Source organism: Thalia democratica, unplaced genomic scaffold, assembly GCF_965202585.1.
Source record: "Thalia democratica unplaced genomic scaffold, ktThaDemo2.hap1.1 HAP1_SCAFFOLD_597, whole genome shotgun sequence".
Classification (NCBI taxonomy): Eukaryota; Metazoa; Chordata; class Thaliacea; order Salpida; family Salpidae; genus Thalia; species Thalia democratica.
The window spans coordinates 6,943-29,424 of NW_028139613.1; the positions used below are offsets into that span (position 1 = coordinate 6,943).

General features: G+C 25.2%; 1 pseudogene across 1 annotated transcript; it reads left to right on the forward strand.

Moving 5' to 3' along the window:
* Positions 1 to 475: 475 nt before the first annotated feature.
* LOC145846741 (prestin-like) lies at positions 476 to 13,778 on the forward strand (annotated as a pseudogene). Its single transcript, XR_014370873.1, has 15 exons — positions 476 to 622; positions 1,211 to 1,332; positions 1,401 to 1,511; positions 1,585 to 1,737; positions 2,189 to 2,313; positions 2,955 to 3,125; positions 3,376 to 3,614; positions 4,659 to 4,812; positions 10,142 to 10,241; positions 10,447 to 10,638; positions 10,943 to 11,217; positions 11,452 to 11,503; positions 12,511 to 12,598; positions 12,908 to 13,054; positions 13,741 to 13,778. The product of XR_014370873.1 is annotated as a prestin-like (transcript).
* The last annotated feature ends 8,704 nt before the right edge of the window (positions 13,779 to 22,482 follow it).

Here is a 22,482-nt window from a genome sequence, read left to right on the forward strand (position 1 = left end):
TTAAGTTTGAAATTAACTGAAACTTTCAGTGTATTTGAAGGCTAAATGATGAATTGAAAAATGATAATTTTAATATAAGCTTGTTTTTAAGTCACAATTAAATCAATGACCTGCACAAAATAAAATGTAATAAAAAATTTCAAGTATTAATTTACTTTAATCTTTTAATTACTAATAATTTTTATAAATAAAGTCTTTAATAATATATTTCTTTTTAGGTAAAAAAAGTATTAAGCTCATAATATTTTTTACAATTCCTTAAATACTTAACTCATAGTTTAAAAATTTAGATAGTTTAAAAAAACAGTTTAAGTTATTCAAAAGTTAAAGTAAATTTCAAAGCCTATCAAGCTGTGTAAATAAACGTATAGTTGTAATTTATGTATACAGTTAGAAGTGTTAGCTAAAATTTGTTTTATTATTTTATTTTTTACATAAATATGAATGTATTCAATATATTAATTATTTTAGATAGTATAATGACTATAGAGTCTTTAGCAGTACAGAGACCAACATTTAGTTATGACAACTTTGATCAATACTATGAGTCTAAAAAAAAAGATAGGTCAATAAGAACTAAGTTTAGACAATGGAGACACAATTTTCACTGCAACAGCAGAAGGTAAGTTTTAAGTTGTCAATCAATTATGATCTTTTTTGTTAACAACTTTCACATAACTTATACATATAACATAACTAAAAGAAAAAAAAAACTGAAGTAAGAATTTTTTTACAATACGTCTTAAAACTTTAAATAAATTACAATGAAAAGTTTTACAACAATTAGTAATATATTTTATAGAAATATTAAATTTAGATTATTATGAAACATTGAAAACCCTAGACAAAAAATATTCTTTTGTTATTTTCTTTTTTAAATTAAAATAAAAAAATTGAAGTTTTTTGGAAAATTTTGACATTAAGTGTTATAATATTGCATTTTTAGATATAGAACATAATTGTATTTAGGATTATTTGTGTTACTCTTCTATCCATAAAGTCACTACTGTTTGAAGTGTAAATTAACTTTTATTTTTATTGTAATTTCAAAATAGATTCCTATTTATCATCTATTATTGGCAAACTATAGTCAATTATACAAAAAAATGTTTATGTTTTGAAATTTTTGTTGAAATGAAAGTTCAGACAATTATAGCAATAGTAAATAAACGCATAAAAGTTTATATTAATGTGTTGATTAAAATAACAGCTTGCTTGACTTTATTTCAAATCGCTTACCAGTACTAAAATGGCTTCCAAAATACAAAAAGGATTATTGGTTTGGAGATATTATTGCTGCTGCTACTGTTGGCGTTGTTAGAGTTCCACAAGGTATTATTTGAATAGTTTATTTTTCTTACTTTAAGTTATAAAATAATTTATAAGAATTAAATTTGAAGGTATGGCGTATGCTTTGCTTGCATCAGTTCCACCTGTTTATGGTTTATACAGTTGCTTCTTTCCTGTAATACTTTGGTTTTTCTTTTCAACTTCAAAACATACATCTGTTGGTAGGTAATTTTTAAAGCCTTAAAGTTTTTGTATTTTTTTATAGCTAAACAAATTAAAATTAGTTGAATTTAGGAACAAATGGAGTCATATGTTTGATGCTTTCTAATTTAATTGGTAAATATTTTGATGATCCTGGAGTTATTACAGTTAATTCATCTACAAATATTACAATAGATGGCGTTCAACAAAATATTTCTGCCTTACCTAGTAAATACTTAATAACAGGTAAATATTTGAATAAATTGTCATAATTTTTTTTTTAACTAGTTGATACCTGGGTAATTCACTATATAAAATTGATTTTAGTTCTAATTTTTGTTTGTGTTAATTAACTTTAAAAAAGTGTAATTTACCACAGTAAGTAGGATTTAAAAACTAATCTTTTTTTGTGGAATTTTTTAAACAAACAATTTAAAAATGTTTTCTTTAGTAAATGATATTTGAAAAAAAAGTTAAAAAGAAGCTGTAAAGAGCTCACTTAGTTTGAAACGTTTTTTATAAGCCTATGAGAACGGTTTATGAATGTTTTACTCGTGTATTTGTTGTATTTTAATATTAAATGCTTTTTTTAATTTATATTTTGTTATTTATACTAGAGAAAAAAAAAACTTTTATAGAGATTTAAGTTTAATTTAGTAATCATTTATTTCAATGAAAACACAACCTTAATTTTTAGACTCGAATGGCACTTATTTTGACACGAAATTAAGCGCAAATTTTAGCTCTGATCTTAAAAAGGAATTTAATACAAATGCAGTAGCATTGGCTATGTCAGCTTCTTTTATTGTTGGAATAATACAGGTATTAAAAAAAAAGTTTTAAAAAATTTGAACATTTAAAAAAAATATAATTTTTAGACCAAGTTTGCACATATACTACTTTTTCCTAGACAATAGAAAAACTGTGTAAATCAAAAACAAATTTTACTTATTTTAAAATAGAATCTCATTATTACTTTATAATGAAGTTTATTAATTAAAATAAAATTGAATTATTAATTATATAGCTACAGAATAACAAAATTACAATTTTATAAGTATAAATATAATTACTCTAAGTTATACTTTTTACTAAAACTTTGTAGCTAGTGTAAAAAAGCTGGAAAACTATGTATAAGAAAATTAGAAGTCATCATTAACTTTTAATACTTTATTCTTTTTTAGTATTCTTCTTAGATATAAAAATAGAAATAATTTTAAAAATACTTTCATAATTTTGTATAACATTTAATTTTTGAGTCATGAATACTTTGTTTTTGTTTTACTAAAAACACTTTTTAAAGTTTTATAGAACTTAGTTATTAAGTTACTAGTTTTTAGTCACAATAGAATTAAAAATAGTTTTTGATTTTGATTTATTTTGTTACTTAATATGTTCATATACAAATACATATACTTTTCACATATTTCATATGTATCATAAAAATTTTATCATATCTACAGCTAATTATGTTTTGTTTTCGACTTGGCTTTCTCACTACACTTCTTCCCGATCCTGTTATTCAAGGGTTCACCACAGGAGCATCATTTCACGTTGCTATGTCTCAAGCTAAGTACTTGTTTGGTTTAAGCAACGTTGTCAAAAGGAAACCTGGATTTGGTGAACTGTTTGTTGTTAGTCAATTTGCTTATGCTTATAAGATATAAACATATATTTTGCATTCATTTTATAGGTTTATTTATTTATTGGTTGTATTGGACGAACCACAAAAGTATTTAGCCCTTTAAATTTATTACGTAATACTAAAGCCAATTTTAATACTTTGTATGTTTGCTATAAAATTAAACGCAAATTTATGCTGTTTTACCTTTAGTAATAACTTTAGACTTGGTTAAAATAAATTAGAAAAAAAAAAAATTTCAGACATCAGGAAAGATTATCAACAACTTGTGGAAAACTAATATAGTTGATCTCATTATTAGCCTGTTTTCTTTGCCTACGTTGTTGATATTTAAACACATTAATCAGAAGTACAAAAAACAACTACGAAATGTCCCGATACCTATAGAATTTTTTCTAATCGTTATTGCAACCACGTTGTCATATTTTTTGAAATTTAAACAAAAAGATACAGTTGCTATAGTAAAAGAAGTACCTCTTGGGTTTGTTTTTTTATTTTCCAACCAAAGAACTTTTAGAGCTTTATTTGTAGTAAAAAATACAAAGTTAAAATTTATTGAAGTCGTATTAGTTGCTTACTATTTAGTGAAAAGTTTTAAATTGACCAGTGTGAATTATGTTACATTTTTTAAACTTACTTTTGTTTAACATATTTTTTCTATAAATTGTTTTGGTAAATTAAATATCTTAGTTAATTAGTGTTATAAACTAATCTTTATTTATCTTTTTTTTGTTTACTGTTCTTTGCTTCTATAAGTTATTGTTTTACACTTTTTTAAACTTTGTTGAAAAAATAAAGCTTTGAGAAGCTTTTAAATTATTAGAAATGTAGTGTTTTAAGCGCAAGCTTTTTATTTAGGGTACTACAAGTTATTTTTATCTATGCATGAAACATTTTTTAACGCAACACGCATGTTTGCTGCATAGTTTTATCTAATAAAATTTTGCAAGACATATAGTTTAATTGTAATTTTTCAGATATTCTTAAAAAAACTTCTCGCAAAAGTAACTTGATAATACAACAATAAGTAATTCTATTATTTTGTGCCCTTAGTAATTTCAATTTTGTTTGAAATAAAATAACAAAATTTTTACTTAGTTGTAAAAGATAAGATGAAAGGAAATAAAATTTTAAGTAAAATTTGAATTAAAAAAATAAAATATATGCCTCCTAATGCAAAAAGAATATTATATTCATAAGAGTAACTTAAAAAAAAAAAATTTCCAGTTATTTGGTTATTAAATTAGATATAATTGACATCTTTATTTTTTGGGAACTATTATATTTTTAGCAACTTTTATAAACTTTTGAGTTCAAGAAGTAAAATTTTTCTAGTTGATAACTTTTTCACTATTGTTATTCTATTGACTAACTGTAAATAATTTATAAAGTTTGAAGAACTACTACTGATTTGTTAGTTTATTTTACCTTTAGTTGTTTAGAGGTTGTAAAAGCGTTTATTCTAAAAATAATGAAATTTTAACACACTGGTTGTTAACAAGTTTTCACATACTTAACCTTTTAGGTTTGAATACTTATTCAAATATCCAAAGTACATGGACAAGGCAAGTGAAATTTTCAAGGATTGCGTTGTCATGGCACTTATCAGTGTAGCTGTCTCACTTTCTCTCACTAAGATTTATTCTGACAAACACGACTACGATACTGATGCAAATCAAGTAATAACTAAGTTTACTATTAATTATAAAACAAAAAAGTTTTAGCTAATAACAGGGTGGCCGCTAATCCTGGAATTTGATGATTTAGGCTAAAAAACCTCAAAAAACCTGGAATATGAGAAATTATGAAAAAAACCTGGAATTTTGAACAAAAATCACTAAAAAACCTGAAAAAACCTGGAACTTGAAAAAATTTTTACATGTGAAGTAGTAAAATTTCAGTTTGACATAAAAGATCTATCATACCAATAAACAAAGTTGTCATAATCAAACATTTTTTTAATTAAAAAAACACATTTAAAGTAGCTTTACAGTATCTTTTCTATATTGTTATACTATTTAAAACATTTTTAACTAAAAAAATACAAAAGATGAGTACTTTTAAAAACTTATGAGAAATTCAGAAAACCTAGAAGAAGTTTCTAAAAAAATAGTGGTCACCGTATTATATTGAACAATATAGTGTGGTTACTAACCAGGCTAGTCGGACAAACTCTGGTTATATCAGATATTTTTAAATATGTTTTATAATTAAATTTAACCTATTTTTAAGACTCGTGTCAAACTTTTTTAGAGTTTTAGTTAATCAATCTCATTATAATACTTTTTTATCTGAAAGTCTATTTTACTACTAAATTTTCCGTTTTTTTTGTAAGTAACAACTAATACTAATAATTTTGTTATTTTTATATGTTTTTTTTATTAGTGTAATTAAGTTCTGAGTTTGTCTCACGGCACATAAAAGTCTAGTCTTTGGCTCTAAAGATTTTAGCTGATATTTTCATTTTGATTTTATTACAAACGAGTGTGTCAGCAGCATTGTAGTGGACAATGTATTTACAATTCACGGCAATAATAAACGGTGTTAGTAACTATTATGAAAATAATGGGCTAACTATACGACGTACAGGACTAAAACTATTTAGAAAAATATACGCCATTAGACTAAGTATTATGATGTAGTATTAAAGATTACAAAAATATAGGATATCGAGAATTAAAGAAGTAAAGAAAAATATTTAGTGTATTTTTTTAGGTTTTTAAGTAAAAAACTTCTAATGTGTTGACACATTAAAAAGTTCGTATCTTTAATCTAAAATATGTTCATGTTTTATAAATGCATTAATTCTATTAAAAAAAAAAGTGTTTCTAAAATCATTAGTATACAAATATTATGAGTAGATGATAGATAAATGAGTACTCAAAACTTACAAAAACTTAAATAACACAAATTAATCAAATCTAGTTTTAATCATTGTATATGTATAAATAATTTATTTTATCTTGAAATGTTAAATAATAATGTGCAAATTAAATATTTGTTTACCTCCAGGTTTGGGTGGCAAAAAAATTTAGGACGTAAGGATAACAAAAAAGTAAACTGCACATAAAAATGTTGCTTATCTATAATGTTATTTAAAAACTTATTCATGCATGATAATCAAAACAAAAACAAAAATGTTGCATAATCAAAAATTAAAGCTTATAATTGGGTAAAATTAGTACTAATTTTAAAACAAATTTATAAATAAATGTAATGAGTCAAAAAAAGGGAAAAAAAAGAATTAAGAACTTAAAAAAAAAGTAAAAAAATATATACAAACAGTAAAAATAATAATACCTAGAAGTTTATCTAAATGGAATTAAAAATTATCCGAAATTGGAATTTGAACCAAGTACCAAAAAAACATTAAAAAGGCTCAGAATCACTGAAAAATTCAAAACATATCAGTCAAAATTTAAGTTTATTTAAGAACTGTATAAAGATTTCTAAAAATTGATCTAAATTGAATTAAGAACTATCTAAAAATTGTAATTTGTACCAAGTATTAAAAAAGCTCAATGAAAAGTCAAAAACATATTTTGTACTAGTACCATATTCTTATTTAAGTTTTATCTGCTTTCCAGTTTATTAATAAAAGTTTGTGTTTGTGCCTTCATGAGTTTATTAATTTTGTTCTTTTGTTGATGCAATTTGTATCCAATTCAAGTATTAATAAAGCTTCTTTTAAGCACAACCTGCATGTTATTGTTCCTAGTTAAATTTTTTGCCTATTTTAGTATTTTCCAAGTCAATTTGTAGTTCTTGTTTTCATTTTTTAGTTTGCGTTTTAGTTTTGAAAGTTCAGTTGCTTGTTTGTACTGGATGTAGTTTTTGTCATTTGGTTTGCTATAAATTGTTGTATTGTCTATGGCTTTATTATTTATTACTTTAAAGAATAACAATTACAGTGTTTCACCGCAAAGCGGACTTTTCTAATTGTGGATCTGTTATAAAATAGTAATGGTAAAAATAACAAACTATTTAAAATTTGTTTGAAGTAAGTTTTTGTTGAGTAAATTAAAATTTAAATAATGAAAAAAGACAATCAGAAAAATATTAATATTAAAAAACCTTTAATATAAAAATTATTAAATTATAATGTGTAAACACAAACAATTGAACCACGGTATATAGTGAGGTATATTCATATCTAATGGATTTGTTAAAACAAAACTTTATAAAGTTAGAAGTTATAGAGCTGGAAATCAATATTAAACACATTGCTTCTTTGGTTAATTTATAATGTAATAATGTTTAAAAGAAAAAAAAAAGGTGTAAACACTAACATTTTTTTTGAAAGCATTATTGTTGCTGTTACCACAGTTATATTATGAAATAGAATAAAATGGCTTTTTTTGAAAAAATGTTTGTTAAGCAAAATATAAAATGAGGCTTAGATTTAGAATATTGAATTTATTAAAACGAATCTATATATATATATAATACCAAAAAATATAACAAATGCCAAAAATAATTAATCAACGTTTAAATAAAAGATTAAGCAACGAAGTAAATTTTTTAAAGACAAAGCAAGATTACGAATTAGTAATGAAAAAATGCGGTTACAATGATAAACTTAATTTTGAAACAACAGAGCAAAAAAAAAAACGAAAAATAAAAATAAAATAAAGTGAAATATAACTTGGTATAATCCCCCATTCTGTACTTCATTCAAAACAAATATCGGCAGAGAATTTATAAATCTAGTAAAAAAACATTTCAACAAAAATAACCCATTATCAAAGATATTTAACAAGCATAATATGTGAATCAGTTATTCATGTATGGCGAATTTGGAGAGATTAATTAAGTTACAGAATCTAAGGATTTTAAACAAAAATAATTAAATCAAAAATCAGTGTAATTGCGCTGGTGGCTGTAAATATGATTTGAAAGGGGGCAATTGCCGTTCAGAGAACATTATTTACAAGGCAACAGTTAACTCTGACCTTGAAAAGAAGTTCCACATCGGCTTATGCTCCACTCAGTTCAGATTTCGGTATGCTAACCATAAAAAATCTTTTAAAGGTGGTGTATACGAAAATGAGACTGAGCTTTCGAAGTATGTTTGCGGCCTCAAGCGCAAAAACATTGATTATAAATTAACTTGGGAGGTGATGAAAAGAGCGCAGCCAATATCAGATGGTAATAACCCTGTTTGTAGGCTGTGCTTAAAAGAACCAACAGCCGTTATGTATGCGTTAAAAAAGGAAGGTTGTCTAAATAAGAGGATTGAATTCATATCGTCTTGTCGACATATGAAAAAGCTCCTCTTAAAATACAGTTAATTATAAAGTATTTATAGTCACTTAACTGTTGTCTTTGTGAATTTTAGTTGTTCGATTAGTTGGATGGAAGATCGATTTTTGTACTAAATTTTTGTAATGCACAATATTACGTCATACTGTTTTTTTTCTTTTTGCATAAATTTTGCATCTATATTAAGTAAAGTGCTTTTTATTTTAAATTTAACTGGCTGATGATTAAAGCGTTAAGCTTTATGAAATATTTGTACCAGTGTTTTTAAAATCGTACTTATTCTATAAATTATTTAAAGCCCTTCAAGTGGGCTCTATAGAAGGTGTTCAAGCTTGAATAACAACCTTATTTTATATATATATATATTTTTTAATCAAGAAATAGCCCTAGAGAATATAATCTACTAATAATCTAACTTAATAAAAAAACTATAATAATTTAAAACTGAAAGTGGGTATATTATAATGCATGCATAAATTATTTGATATCTTAACAAAATATAATCTATTATCAATCTAACTTAATAAAAAAAAGTATAACAACTTAAAACTGAAAATAGGAATATTATGATGCATGCACATATTATATAATATCTTAACAAAGTTTTTTCCCTATGTAAGTTATAATCTATAAATATTTGTTCAAGTAATGCGGGCATTGCTTTATCAGTTCGTTTCTCTTGTTTATGGTTTTCTTTTGTCTGCTAGGGCTATATGGAGTTTTTCTAAGTTACATAAGGGCACATGTTTATATTGAGTATTTTATATTGTTACTTTTTAAATTCCATAGGTTGTTTGCAAGTTAGGTAAAATTTTTGGGTTAGCTTTTAGAGGGTTTAGGGAAAGAGGCATTGTGTTCATTATATATAGATTTGAATGTTCTTTTGGTTGAACCTATGTAAATTTCGTGGTCATTTTCGGACTTGGAAACCTTAGCTTGATATATGACGTTATTTAGGCAACACTTGTTATCCACGGGGCAGTTTATTATTGATCTACAATTGCAAAGTTTTCGTTTTTATCTTTTTTAGTTGATTTCTTCATAAGCTTTTTATTGTGTGAATCTATCAGGGCCATAACGTTTGGTGTGCAGCAATATGATATTTTTATGCAATTTATGTTAATTATTTTGTAGTAAATGCTGTCTTTCTTAAATTTTTTATTTATTAATTTTGAAAACGCTTGCCAATTTTGGTCTTAACAGATTTACAAAAAAAGGGGGGGGGGTTTAATAAATGCAATTTCTTTTTATATTTTTGTAAAAGTTGGTACTATTAAGTTGTTTTTAGGTTATGAAATTACTTTTGTTTAATGCATTTTGGTATAAGCCTTAGATGTTGTTGAAACTCCTTTATTTTTAGATAATTTGAATAAACTTTTTAAAATCATTTTTGGTATATTGTTACGTTTTTTTAGGATGGTTTGAGTTGTTGCTTATGTAGTTAGTTTTGTAATTAGGTTAACGATAAGGACAGTAGGTGTTTAGGGATAGGTCCAGCGAGACGTCAAGAAATTCTGTGTTAGTGTTGCCAATGTCAAATGTTAATTTAAAACCTATGGAAGACATTTCGTTGATAAGGGTTTTTAACTTTTGTGTTGCTATACGTTTTTTAACTATTCAATTTGAACATTATTATTTAAATAAGCTCTTTAAATTTCAATAAATTAAGTAACTTTTTTTAGTTAAGACAAATAAATATATTTTTGAAATGTTAAAACCTTTTTTTGTTATAAATATTTTTTTCAGGAAATATTTTCTCTAGGATTTTCAAACACAGTTTCTAGTTTTGTTGGATCGTTTGCAGTTGCTGCCTCTTTATCAAGAACTGCTATTCAAGAATCTGCCGGTTAGTGGTAAATTGCTGTTAAGATTAAACATTTTACTACCAATCTTGAAAGTAGTTTGTAGATACTTTATAAGTGCACTTATGTATAACTTTGAATACTTTTAGCATAATTGGTGCTCATTTGTTTTACCATGTTTTATTTTAAATGGATATTTAAAAAAAATAGCGGTTGAAAAAAGTATAGTATACACTTAATAAAAAACAGGCGGAAAAACACAACTTGTCAGCATTCTATCGTCTACAAACAATAATGCTGTGTGTTTTGCTTTTCATGGGTAAGTTGTTCGAGCCCGTTCCTAAATCAGTGCTCGCTTGTATCATCATTGCTGCTCTCAAAAGTTTCTTTATGCAGTTTTCCCTTCTTCCTAATCTTTACCGAGTTTGCAAAACCGACTTTGTAAGTTTATGTATATTAGTGTAAAAAACTGCAATAATTATTTTTAATGAAGGTGGTGTTATATCAGTCTAGCTAGTTATAAAGTTATAAATATTAAAAATTCTAAACGTTATAAATTTTGCTCGCTTTTAAGAACACTATTGTAAAATAAACATAGTTTTAAAAGTTAGTGATAAAAGTCCTTTTGATTTAAGAACTTTAATAACATAAAAAAATATTAAATTTTTTTTTAACCTTTTTCGATATTAATTTGATAATACATTTTTACCAAAAAAGTATTTAAAATTTACCAAACCATCAAAAGGTGGTGTGGATAGTGACCTGTAGCGCCGTGGTGATCGTGGGTGTGGACAACGGCCTCTTCATCGGCATGTTCTTCGCCATTGCCGTCCTCCTCTACCGCCTGCAGCACCCCAAGCACGGCTTGCTGGGCAGAATCACCAACACTGATTTGTACGCCAACGTGAAAAAGTACCCGGATGCAACGCAGCTGATGATGATCAAAATCTTCCACTTCGCCGATTCGATCTCGTACACGAACAAGGATGCGTTCAGGAAGAAGCTTTACCAGGCAGTCGGGTTTGTATTTTGATACTGTGTATTTTTAGTTTTAAAAATATATATTGTCATTTGTCCTATCTAGTACATAGTTTTTTAGTACAAAGTACTTAGTTTTAAAGATACAAATATGCTTTTAAAAACAGATGTTTTACTTAAATTTTGAAAAGTTGTAGTACATAAGATCTCTTTGCCTGCTTTAAATATTTATGTTTTCAAGCTATAGATTTTTACATCGCTTGTTAATGTAAACAGATTAAATCCGAGCAAAGTTCTTCAAAATCCCGGCAAGTTCAATAGAAGCAAGGTTTGTTTTGTGCCATGTACTTGTGGTTTTATAGTCAGACTAACCGATTTTTATTATGTAATATGCCATCTTTATTTACTGTTTCAAACAAATTATATTTCAAGCGACTTTCGCAACTTTCTTATTTAAATATTTCACAATTTTATACATGTATCGTGTAAGATACTTTGGTAGGAAAAATGTATTTAAACAAAGAGATTTTTCAATTGCCTTTGAAGCAATTTTAATTGAAACTAGATAGAAAAAATAAAATTAAAACCTCAATAGCTTGCCTTTGATTCGTAAGAGAGACTCAACCCTATACTATACTATATAATGTTATAAACATTGTTATTAAGGTGGCTGAAAAATTAATGGGTAGTTTTTATACATTTTAAAGTTTGTTTTTTTATACTATATAATACAAACATCATGTTTTTACTGCTAAATTTGTAAGTAAAAACAAATTTTTAGTTTATTGATAAAGTTTCAAATAAAATTTTTAAATTAAAGTAATATTTTCAATTAAAACAATTATTTTGTTAAGAAGTCTAAGAATCTTTAATATAAAATTTTAATTATTTTTAGCGGTTTTCAGCTTAAACTTTTTTTTAGACTCGCCATTTTAAAATAACTATTTTTTGTATAATCAGAAATCTACCTTTAATGCTACGTAAACAATCTTTAATAAAAAAAGACCAGATAAGTATTTCTATAAGTAACTTTATGTAATATTTAAACTACAATGGTATTGTGCACACATCAATAATTTAAGTTGTTATTTTACTTTTTGAAACTATTATAAATGGCCAAAAGAAAAATATAACGTATTTAATCTTTTTTTAATAATATATAACAAATAATAAGCATAAAAAATAAGGCTATGTTGTATCATTTATAAAATTATTTTTATAAGTGTATAAAAGCTTTTTTAATTCATAAAACTTTAGTCTTATACTTATCAGGAATTTTCAGTTATCAAATCACTGTAATGAAACTACTTGTCATGTAACTCATCATAATTTCAGACACTCGATTCAATTTCAGAAGAAACATCTTTGATGATGCCTCGCACTCAAGAGGCTAATCTTAGAAATCGCAACGTTTCCAAAACAAGTTAGTAGTTTTTTTGGAGTGCTTTCATTGGGCTATTTAATTTTTTATATTTAAAGAAATAATTAGCATACAAAAATTTCAATAAAAACCAAATTATTAAGAGTTTCAATTATGTTCAGCACTCGAAATATTTTATGCAACACTTTTAAAATCAATAAACAAAACTGTTATTGTATTAAATACTATAATTTTTTAAAAGAAATGAATATTAATAAACTATTTAAATAAGTTTTAAGTAGTTGGACAACTATTTAGATAAAAAAAAAATTACAAATTAATGTTTATGCTGTTTTTAATTCTCACCATCAGCAGCAACTGCCAACTTGGGCTTCAAGTATCTGGTGATAGATGCTACTATGTGGAGTTTTGTGGACACTACGGCCTGCAAGGAGATCATCAGCATCGTTGAAAGATTCAACAAGCTCAACGTGACTGTCATGTTTGCCGGAATGTCGCGTTAGTTGATGATCTGTTACTTGAGGCGGTTTTGTTAAAATTTATATAAAAGCTGTATTTTATGCATAAATAGACTTTACTGAACTTTTAAGTTTGAAAAATCAAAAATCAAATATTTATTTAAGTTGATGTATATGTAAATTAGAAATAAAGTTTTGTCGAAAATTTAAATTTTATTTTAAAAATTAGATGCAGAAAACCAATTTAAATTATTTAGTAGTTTTAAAATTATTATAAAAATGATTACAACTGTTTTTAATTAATTACGAACTCTTAAATGAAATTCTATACTACTTTATTATGATTAAGCATTACAGTTTGATGTCATTAAACTGTTTTTATTTAGCAGTTTTTCGAATTACTTTATGGATTGTTTGTTAACAATGTTTACTGGAAACTTAGAATTTTCTGTAAACTTTGAATAGTTAGATTTTTATTAGCTTAGCGGTTGTCAGTAATGTCGTTATTTGTTTACTTTTATTCTTGCAATTATCAAAAGTTAGTTGAAAATAATGATAAGACAACTTCTACATTAACAAAGTTTTTTACAATAAACTTTAGTTTGTTATTGTATAACAACTTTTGAAATTAATTTTCAACTTAACAAATATAAATTTATATATAAACATAAGTAAATGTTATAAAAATAGTCTTATTACTAAAAAAAATCTTTCAATTTCAAAAAGCTTCAATACTGCGCACAATGGACAACATGAAATTGGAAAGTGGTGTGAAGAAGGGTCACGTGTTTATCACCTTGCACGATTGCGTTTTAACTTGTGAACGATTAGTACGTGGAAACTTCGCCAACCCTGACACTCCCGACTCCATGGAATCCCGACCTGGATACCCCTGGATTCGACTCGCTCGCATTGTAAAAGTAAGATTGAGATTTTGTATTGGAAATTTTACATATTGTAACTTGCTTTAAATTGACTAATAGAAAGTTCTCCACAATTCTATGTTAGTTAAGACTTATTTAAAAGTGAAAATATCTTATAGTTATATGTAGGAGTGAAACATTGTATTGTTCTTAATAATCTGCAAAAATTAATTTTCAAAGTTTTACGAAAAACTTAAAACAGTCCAATTTATTTTTACACAAAGCTTTTTCAATGTATATAAGTATTTTTTTTACCTTAAAGGTGTAAAAAAAACTAAAATTAATTATCATATAATATTTTGTTGGTTGAAGTTGTTTCTTAATCTAAATAGTGTTTAAAAAAGTTTATTGTAAACATACATTAACTATCTCATTACCCTATGTGGAAATATCTTGATTAACATGAGAACAACGCATCTCTGTATTTTAATAAAAAAAAATTTATCTATGATACAATTCACAATACACTTTTGCAAGACTTTTCTAAGTTAAGAAATACTTATAATGAAAAAAGAAGAGTTATGTGAGATAAGGTAGTTAACTTAGCTCTTTATTGGTTTAGTTTAGAAAACAAACAAAGCAATAATCACAAACGGTAGACGCAGCCTTTATAAAATATATAGAAATAAGTATAAAATGAAATGAAAGTAAGTATGAACTTCAATACTAAACATATAACATTAAAGGTGTACAATTATTGGGTCCACAATATTATAAATTAATTTACTGTATCATTTTTTGCAGCAAATTATTATGTAGTGGTAAATTTAACTATTATTAAGTAAAATATAAGTGATTAATTTTTACAATTGCTGAGAAAATAAAAATAGTTAAGATTACCTCATATAATTGAAGTCATTCTGATTTTATTTTAGTTTTAGGTCAATTATATGTTTTGTTTTAAATTTTTAAACTTAGTTAATTTTTTTTCTCATTAAAAGTACTTGTTCATTTGACAACAAGCAGAAATCAATGGTTTAATAAACATGATTTTTTTAAAAAGTATTAATGTTAAGAATAGAATACTTTGCAAAGCTTCAACAAACATTTCTGGACTGTGAATTGGTTTTTAACTTCACACTGTACACACTTAAGGGCTAGTTTGTACTAAGTTATTTATATACATTCATTTGTTTGACGAAGTTTAAAACATATTATTAACACCAATATTTTAAAAATAATCAAAAAATTCTTCGTGTTCTTGATAATATTTATTGATAAGATTTTCTAAAAAAGTTAGAAACTGTACTGTACAATATATCTCTTAGAATGCTTTTTTATTACCTAATTAAAATTTAACTTAAACTAAAATTCAACACTTATAAATTTCTTAAAAAGTTATTTTGTTCCGCTGAAAAAAGTATAGGATGTTTACAAAACAAGTCTTTAGTGCATCGGAGTTTGCTCTCACCTCAAAATCGCGTATTTACAAAAGAGCAAATGACGTGTGCCAAATGTTGTTACGTGTTTTTTGGTTTCATAAGTAAGTAAAAGTAGTAGACTCAGCACAAATTTTGTACAAAATGTGGCAATAACATGTGGTTTAGTTGATGAATTGCTTCTTCCTCGCGGTTGAAGGTAACGCATGAACGTGATGTTTTAATAAGAGCGGTTTTCTAGCGTATTTATATGGATAATCTGAAAACAACTTTAATGGTTGTATGATTTATGTTTGAGGTTTTATGATTTATATTGTTATTAACCGCAAAATCATTTGAATACACTAATTTATTCATACTTTAGTAGCCTGTAGCTACAGATCAATAGATTTTCATAAACAACAGAAAAAAAAACACTGTGTAAAACCATTCTGTAAAAACACCCTGTAATATATTAATAAATACGTGTCTATACTTTATTCTATCCACAATAATTTGGTTTTCTATTTATTAATAAAAGTCAATCACTATTTTTATAAATAGCATGTTATATCTAAACCACTGTTATAAGTAAACTTTCAATCCCATTAGAATATCGGTATTTTATTTATGACAACTTTATATTACTTAGCTTAAAAGTATACACACAAGATAGATAATATTTTGGACAAATTAAAATAACTTTTGATATAATATAAGAGTATTAGTAGCTTACAAATTTTTATTGTTAAGTTCAAAAAACGTATTTTTTATAGTCTTATTCTGTCAATAAATCACTAAAGTTACAATAAACGAGTAAGTTGATTTAAAAAGTCTAACGTACATGGATATTTTAAAACTATATATGTTTCAAAAAGAATTATATCTGATAATAATTCATTATTTTTCAGGGAAAGAAGAAGAATGCAAATATTAAAAAATTTTCTCTCGCTCTTATAGAAAACTTTATTATTAGTACTCTAATCAAATACCACTTTTATATTATAGTTATATTTTAAACAGCTTTTTGTATGTGCATTATAGCCTTTTTTACAAAAAATAGTCTTTGCAGTTTAACATTAATCTATAACATGTTTTATTTTTGTGTACATTTTACCTTTGTTCCACTTTTATTTGTAGTACAATTTTACATAAAACTTTTTATTAATATCAAATAGTTTCAATTTTTTGTCATTGCAAAATGCTCTTGAAATTAAAAAAAAATACACATATATATATATATATTTATATTCTCCAATTTAAAAACTGACAAAAACTTTTAATCATTAAGTTATCTTAGTATTTTGCACATTTAGTTTTAATATTCTTTAAATATTTTACTAATAAAAAAAAAACGATCATTTAAAATGGCAGTACTTGTTTTTTTATTTTAATGAATGTTAGGTTTTTTTAGAACTAATTGAAAAGCAGTTTGAATATTTTATTCTTTATTAGCCTTATTATTTTTAAGAGCCTTTAGTACTTTATAGTTACACAAACTATAAAAGCTGTTTCTATGACTTATGTATTGTCTATTATGTAAATGTGATCATTGTAGGTGTTAATAAATTACGTTTAAAACGTGTTTTTTTTTCGATTTTTTTTCAATTATGATGTTAGAGCTAATTCATCCCTCGAGCTTATTCAAACTAGTTTGACTTTTCTCTAAAAACTCAGCGGCATTGTACTAGTTTAAAACTTATGTAAAACTGGTTATTTACAACTAAATAAAGTATTGTATTCTTTAAAATTAAAAAACATTGAAATAATTATTTATTATTTTAATAATTATTTGTTATCGTTTATTGAGTAACATAGTTTACTATTTGTCTTAATCTAAATAGTAAATATGTTTTACTTCACTATAATAATTCTTTGTCTTACGTAGCACATTTTTTTTAAAGACTTTATTAGAGACACTAAGATTTTTTATTTTATTTGTAATAAGAGATACATAGTTTAGGATATTTTAAAAAAGTATATTTTTTTTTTTCACATACTGAATGTCAAAACAAACAGTTATGCTACTTTTATAGTTAATACAGTAAGATATATATATTCAAGTATTATAATTGGTCTAAATGACATTACTGACATTTATTACTGACCTTAAAATGTGTTATAAACATATGAAAAATAAACTTTAAATATGTTCTATTATAGTAAAAATAAAAATATAGTTTTTTATTAGTACTTGATCATCATAACATTTTAAATTTAGTTCTAGATAGTTTCTAAAACCTTATGTATTTATATTTGTACATATATCTGGCTCTACTGTTATACAGTTGTGAACATTAATACTATAAGTAATTAAAACCAATTGTGTAGTTTTTGATGTTATACAAAATAGGCTAAAAAATTTTAAGAGAGATAAATTATTTATTCGAAAACGAATAAAATACAAATAATCTCTATGAGCTTTATTAGTTAAACATTTTCATCGCAAAACGGATTAAAAATAAAGAACTTGAAAATTAAAACAATAAACGAAAGGTAGAAAAAGTTAGTTAATGTCAATGTAAATACACAAAAATTATAAAAGTAAAATATTGCTGTTATCAACAATTTTATTGATGTTGGAAAGACAAAAAACCAACAGTTACAGTGGAAAAAAAAAAACTATTAAGATGTTTATTTTAAAAGTTACAACTACGAAATACATTAAAAGTACTGTAACTAATTTTTTACATTAATAGTTTAATATATCTATTGTTTCAATAGCAATAATAACAAAGCTGTTAATACTAAACAGTTTTATTTTTTTTGTTTTATCAATAATTTATCCCTTATTTTCATTCATCCATCGCTTTTGTTTTTTAAGCTTTATTAAAAAAATGTTTTGAGTTGAAACCGGTTAACTAATAAACCCATACAGACATTTGTACATTATTTTTACTTCAAGTTAAAAAGGCTGAAAGCGGCTATAGAACTTTTTTGCACAAAGTGCAAAGTTCAGTGATCGATGTTACAACATAAAAATAACTCACATGTTAGTCTGAACACTTTTATTATTAACTAAAACAATTAAAGTTCTCAACTAGATTTTTCACAAAAGATATACATATATACAAAGTTGATTACTTAAAAGTTTACAATAATAAAATTTTTAGCCTATCGGAATTGTCATTTGTAATCTTTTTTATAAAATTAAGTAGGTTTCTTAAAAGTAGAAACATTTTATTGTACTAAAGTTTAAATAATTAGACTTATCAATTTAATAAAACTTTTTTTTTTTACAAAACGTTTTACATACACACTGACTTAAAGATAAGCTAAAAATGTTTCTACTCAGCATACGATTACTTGCTGTCTGTAGTGATAGTGTAATGCAACAAGAACGAATCAAGTAATTTAATTTAACTTAACTTTTAAAGTTTTTTTACATATTTTTTTTTATGAATACAGTCCAACATTTTATAATTTTTTTTTCCAATTAGATAAATATAAGTTACAAACGCATTAAAAACGATAAGTACATTTATTATTGACTATAATTATTAAGCGTAGCACAAATTGAATTTTCTGAAGAGTATTATCATTTATTATTTCTGAGAGTGATTAAATAACGAGATTAGTATATTAAAATAAAATTTAGACTATTTTGTAAGGTTATTGTAGTACCTAGCAATTCCAATACTTGTTTTTAATTATGATAAAATTACGTAACAATCCACATTAAAGTTTATTGTAAACATTAGCACCTAGGATTAAACTACTTAAAACACTGTTTACAGGAAAAGTTTAAATATTTATCTTAATGTGAAAACTTTGGTGGTGTCCCACAAAGTTTTACTTGAAGACGATAAATAATTTAAATAAAAGTACTGGGAGTGGTCTCATTCGTTATCATTTATATAGTTTGCTTATGTAAAATCAAGGTCACGATATTTAGAAATAATAAATCACAAATACTTTTGGTAAAACAGTGGTGTTTTCAAATAAATGAGAAAGCAAACTTTTTAGATTTACAGTAGAGAAAAAATGTTAAACCTTTAAAAATTACATGAGTATCTTAAAAAAGTTAACTAGACGCATGCTTCACTAAAGTTAATTGAAAGGTTTAGTTATTGACAGCCTGGGGTGATTGAAATTATCACTTGTTTCTGTTCGTATAAGTACTATCTTTTATTTCGTGTTTATAATAAAATAAGCTTGTTTTTAATTAACATCCTTTGATTTTAGCTTTAAAAAGAGAATATATTTCATAGAAAAGTTTTTGATTCTGACTCCTTAAAAATTTATTATTTAAAAAAATAAATTCAACTAAAATAAAGCAGTTAGAATTAAAATTCGGCAGACGTTTGTTAGTAACGAGTCAAGTTATCAAAGAAAAGGCTGCTCGCATTATAAAAAAAATTTCATCTGAGGGCTGCAGTTCTTTAAAATAACTGTAGTTATAAATAAAAATGCTATTTTAAAGAAAAAGTGTGAAAAAACAAGCAATAAAAAAGCATTAGTAATTGTTACTTGTTAAATTAAAGTCTTATAATGAGTTTTTACTTTTTTTATTGTTTTCAAATACTATTGTTCCTAGCGAAAATGCACGCGGGCCACTATTTATGTTTTCTGGACCGCTTTTAACCCACGGGCTGTAGTTTACCGACCAATGAGTTAGTAGGTAAAAAGTAAATAAAACAAAAACTACTTTTAATTCAATTATTTTTATAAAACACTTGTACAACTCATAATTTTCTACACATTGTCAAATAAGCTTTGTTTATAGATTTTATTATATGTGAAGGACCCAAAAATATTGATCAGCATAAAAATTAAAAAAATTAGCAGTCTTTAAACTATGAAAAAGTAGTTGTTGCTAAACTCGGTCACTTATTCTAGTTATGGAAATTGTCGTAATGAAAGTACTGTTTTTTAGTATTATATATTTCGTAGTAGCAAAAAATGCTATTTATTGTAATAACTATATAAGAATATATTTTTTACTTAAAAAACCTTAAATTACTTTTTGTGAATTTTAATAACTTGTAAGAGGACTATGAGAAACTCTGTAGACAACTACAGCACTTTATTTACAGCTTTAAATATCAACCAAAGCTACTTATACATTTTTATAGTATTTAAAATTGTTTTAGAGTTTTGTTTTGAAAACTAGAGTTCTAAACGTATTTTTTATATAAAACTAATTTTAATTTTTTAAAGAAAAATACACCACTTAATCAAACCATATTTACATATAAATGCGTTGAAAGTAGCTATGAAGCACTGTGTAGAAACATAATTTTTATTTTATGGTACATCACTGAGTTGATTCTTATGGTTTCAATAGACTTCTTGAAAACATATTCTACTCACTTAAAACAAGTATTAAAGATCTGTTTAAATAAAGCAAACAAAATATTCTTTAATTGTTATACCTATAACGTTTATCAAGTTGTATAAACGACTAGTTCTCCAGAACAGTAGTTTTAAAGTTTTTGTTTTTTCCTATTATTATCCTTGATCTACATACTAAGCTTCATCTTTTGTTCTTTAATAGTTATTGAATATACCAAAGAAAACATCGGCAAAAGTCTAACAGAGTCTAATCCTTGACTTACATATGCCGCGAGACAACCACGAGTTAATATAAAATATGATCATACCACTTCGATCATCACACAACAAGCTTTCGGTATACTAAGACCGGTTTTTTCGTCTTAAAACTCGTCAGTCAGTTGCAACCGAAAACCTGAAGAATTCAATCTACTAACAGTTTATCATGTTTTACCACAGAACCCGGGTCTACCGAAAGCTTGTGTCTGATGACCAAAGATCAGACCTTTATGTTAACTTGTGATTGTCTCACGGCATACAAAAGTCCAGGCTTAGGCTCTGTTAGTATTCGCTGATGTTTTTTGATCTTATTCAAAACGAGCGTACCAGCTGCCTTGCCTAGTATATAATGCATTAAACGTTGCACGGCAAAGGGAAGAAGCTGACGTTACTTATCATCCTGGCAAACAGTAACTTCATGTAAAATAACATAAACAGTTTTTAGATAGACGACTTAAGGTTTTTCGGTAGGACTAAATAATAAGTTTTAATGAGAACGAAAACCAGGTCTTAGTTTACCGAAAGTTTGTGGTCTTACGATCGAAGTATATGACCAAACCTTTACGTTAACTTCTTTAATTTATATTTAAACATTGGTTTTTGATTAAAATTTAAACAGTTATGATAGGAGTCTACAGAGAGCTTGTTGTCGGATGATACAGTTATTATGATAAAAACGTTTTTAACGAATTTTAAGCACTGCCTCATTTCATGAATGCTTAGACTTTAGATCTCGAGACTTTTTCACTTTTATTTTTTGATTTTACCAATACTAATGTACAAATTTTAAGTTTAAACCTCGTCAATTTATACTGTAACAATAATACTGTACTGCAGATATTTTGTTAATTCCAAAAAGCTATTTAGCCTGTATTAAACTGTTTATCAATAAAAACCACTAGTACAGTCTATATACTTAATAAAAATAAATATAACCACAAAAACAAATACGAGGTAGTCGATCAATTGCGCGGTAAATATATATATGAAAAATGTACTGTTTTGTTTATTTACTTGATAAACAGCTTTATTTTTTTATAGTTGAACTATGTTTAAATTTTTCTCTATTACATTCGACTTTTTTTATGTAAAAAGTAAATAATACACTTATTTCAACCAAGTTAGTTAAATAAAAATTAAATGTAAATGAAGATTTCTAATAGAGTGAAACATTTTTTTATAGCGGAACTCTTTAAATTAAAATATTTTGTTGATGGAAAATACAAAAAAAACCATGAAGTAAGTTTTTATACTAAATTCATATTTATTCCAGAATGTAGAACATAAGTTTAAACATAAGTTATACGAAATGTAAAATCTTAAAAAGCTTAGAAATTAAGCAAACATTTAATAAAAAAATTTGAAAAAAAAACAGTTATTAAAAAAAAGTTTTGTTTCAATAAACTTTTAGGCTGTTTAAACTTCCATGTTTCAATTTTTACGCATCTTAGAAACTTTTTTATGCTTATCACTTCATTTTATCATATTAGCATAACGATTTTTTAGTCTAAATTAAGACTTAAAACTTTTAAAGCACACAGTTTGTGATAAAAAATTTGACCTAGAAAACTTTACATCAGAGTTATTAATAAGTGATAATGTTAAATTTAGTTTTTTTAAACTTAACAAACGTT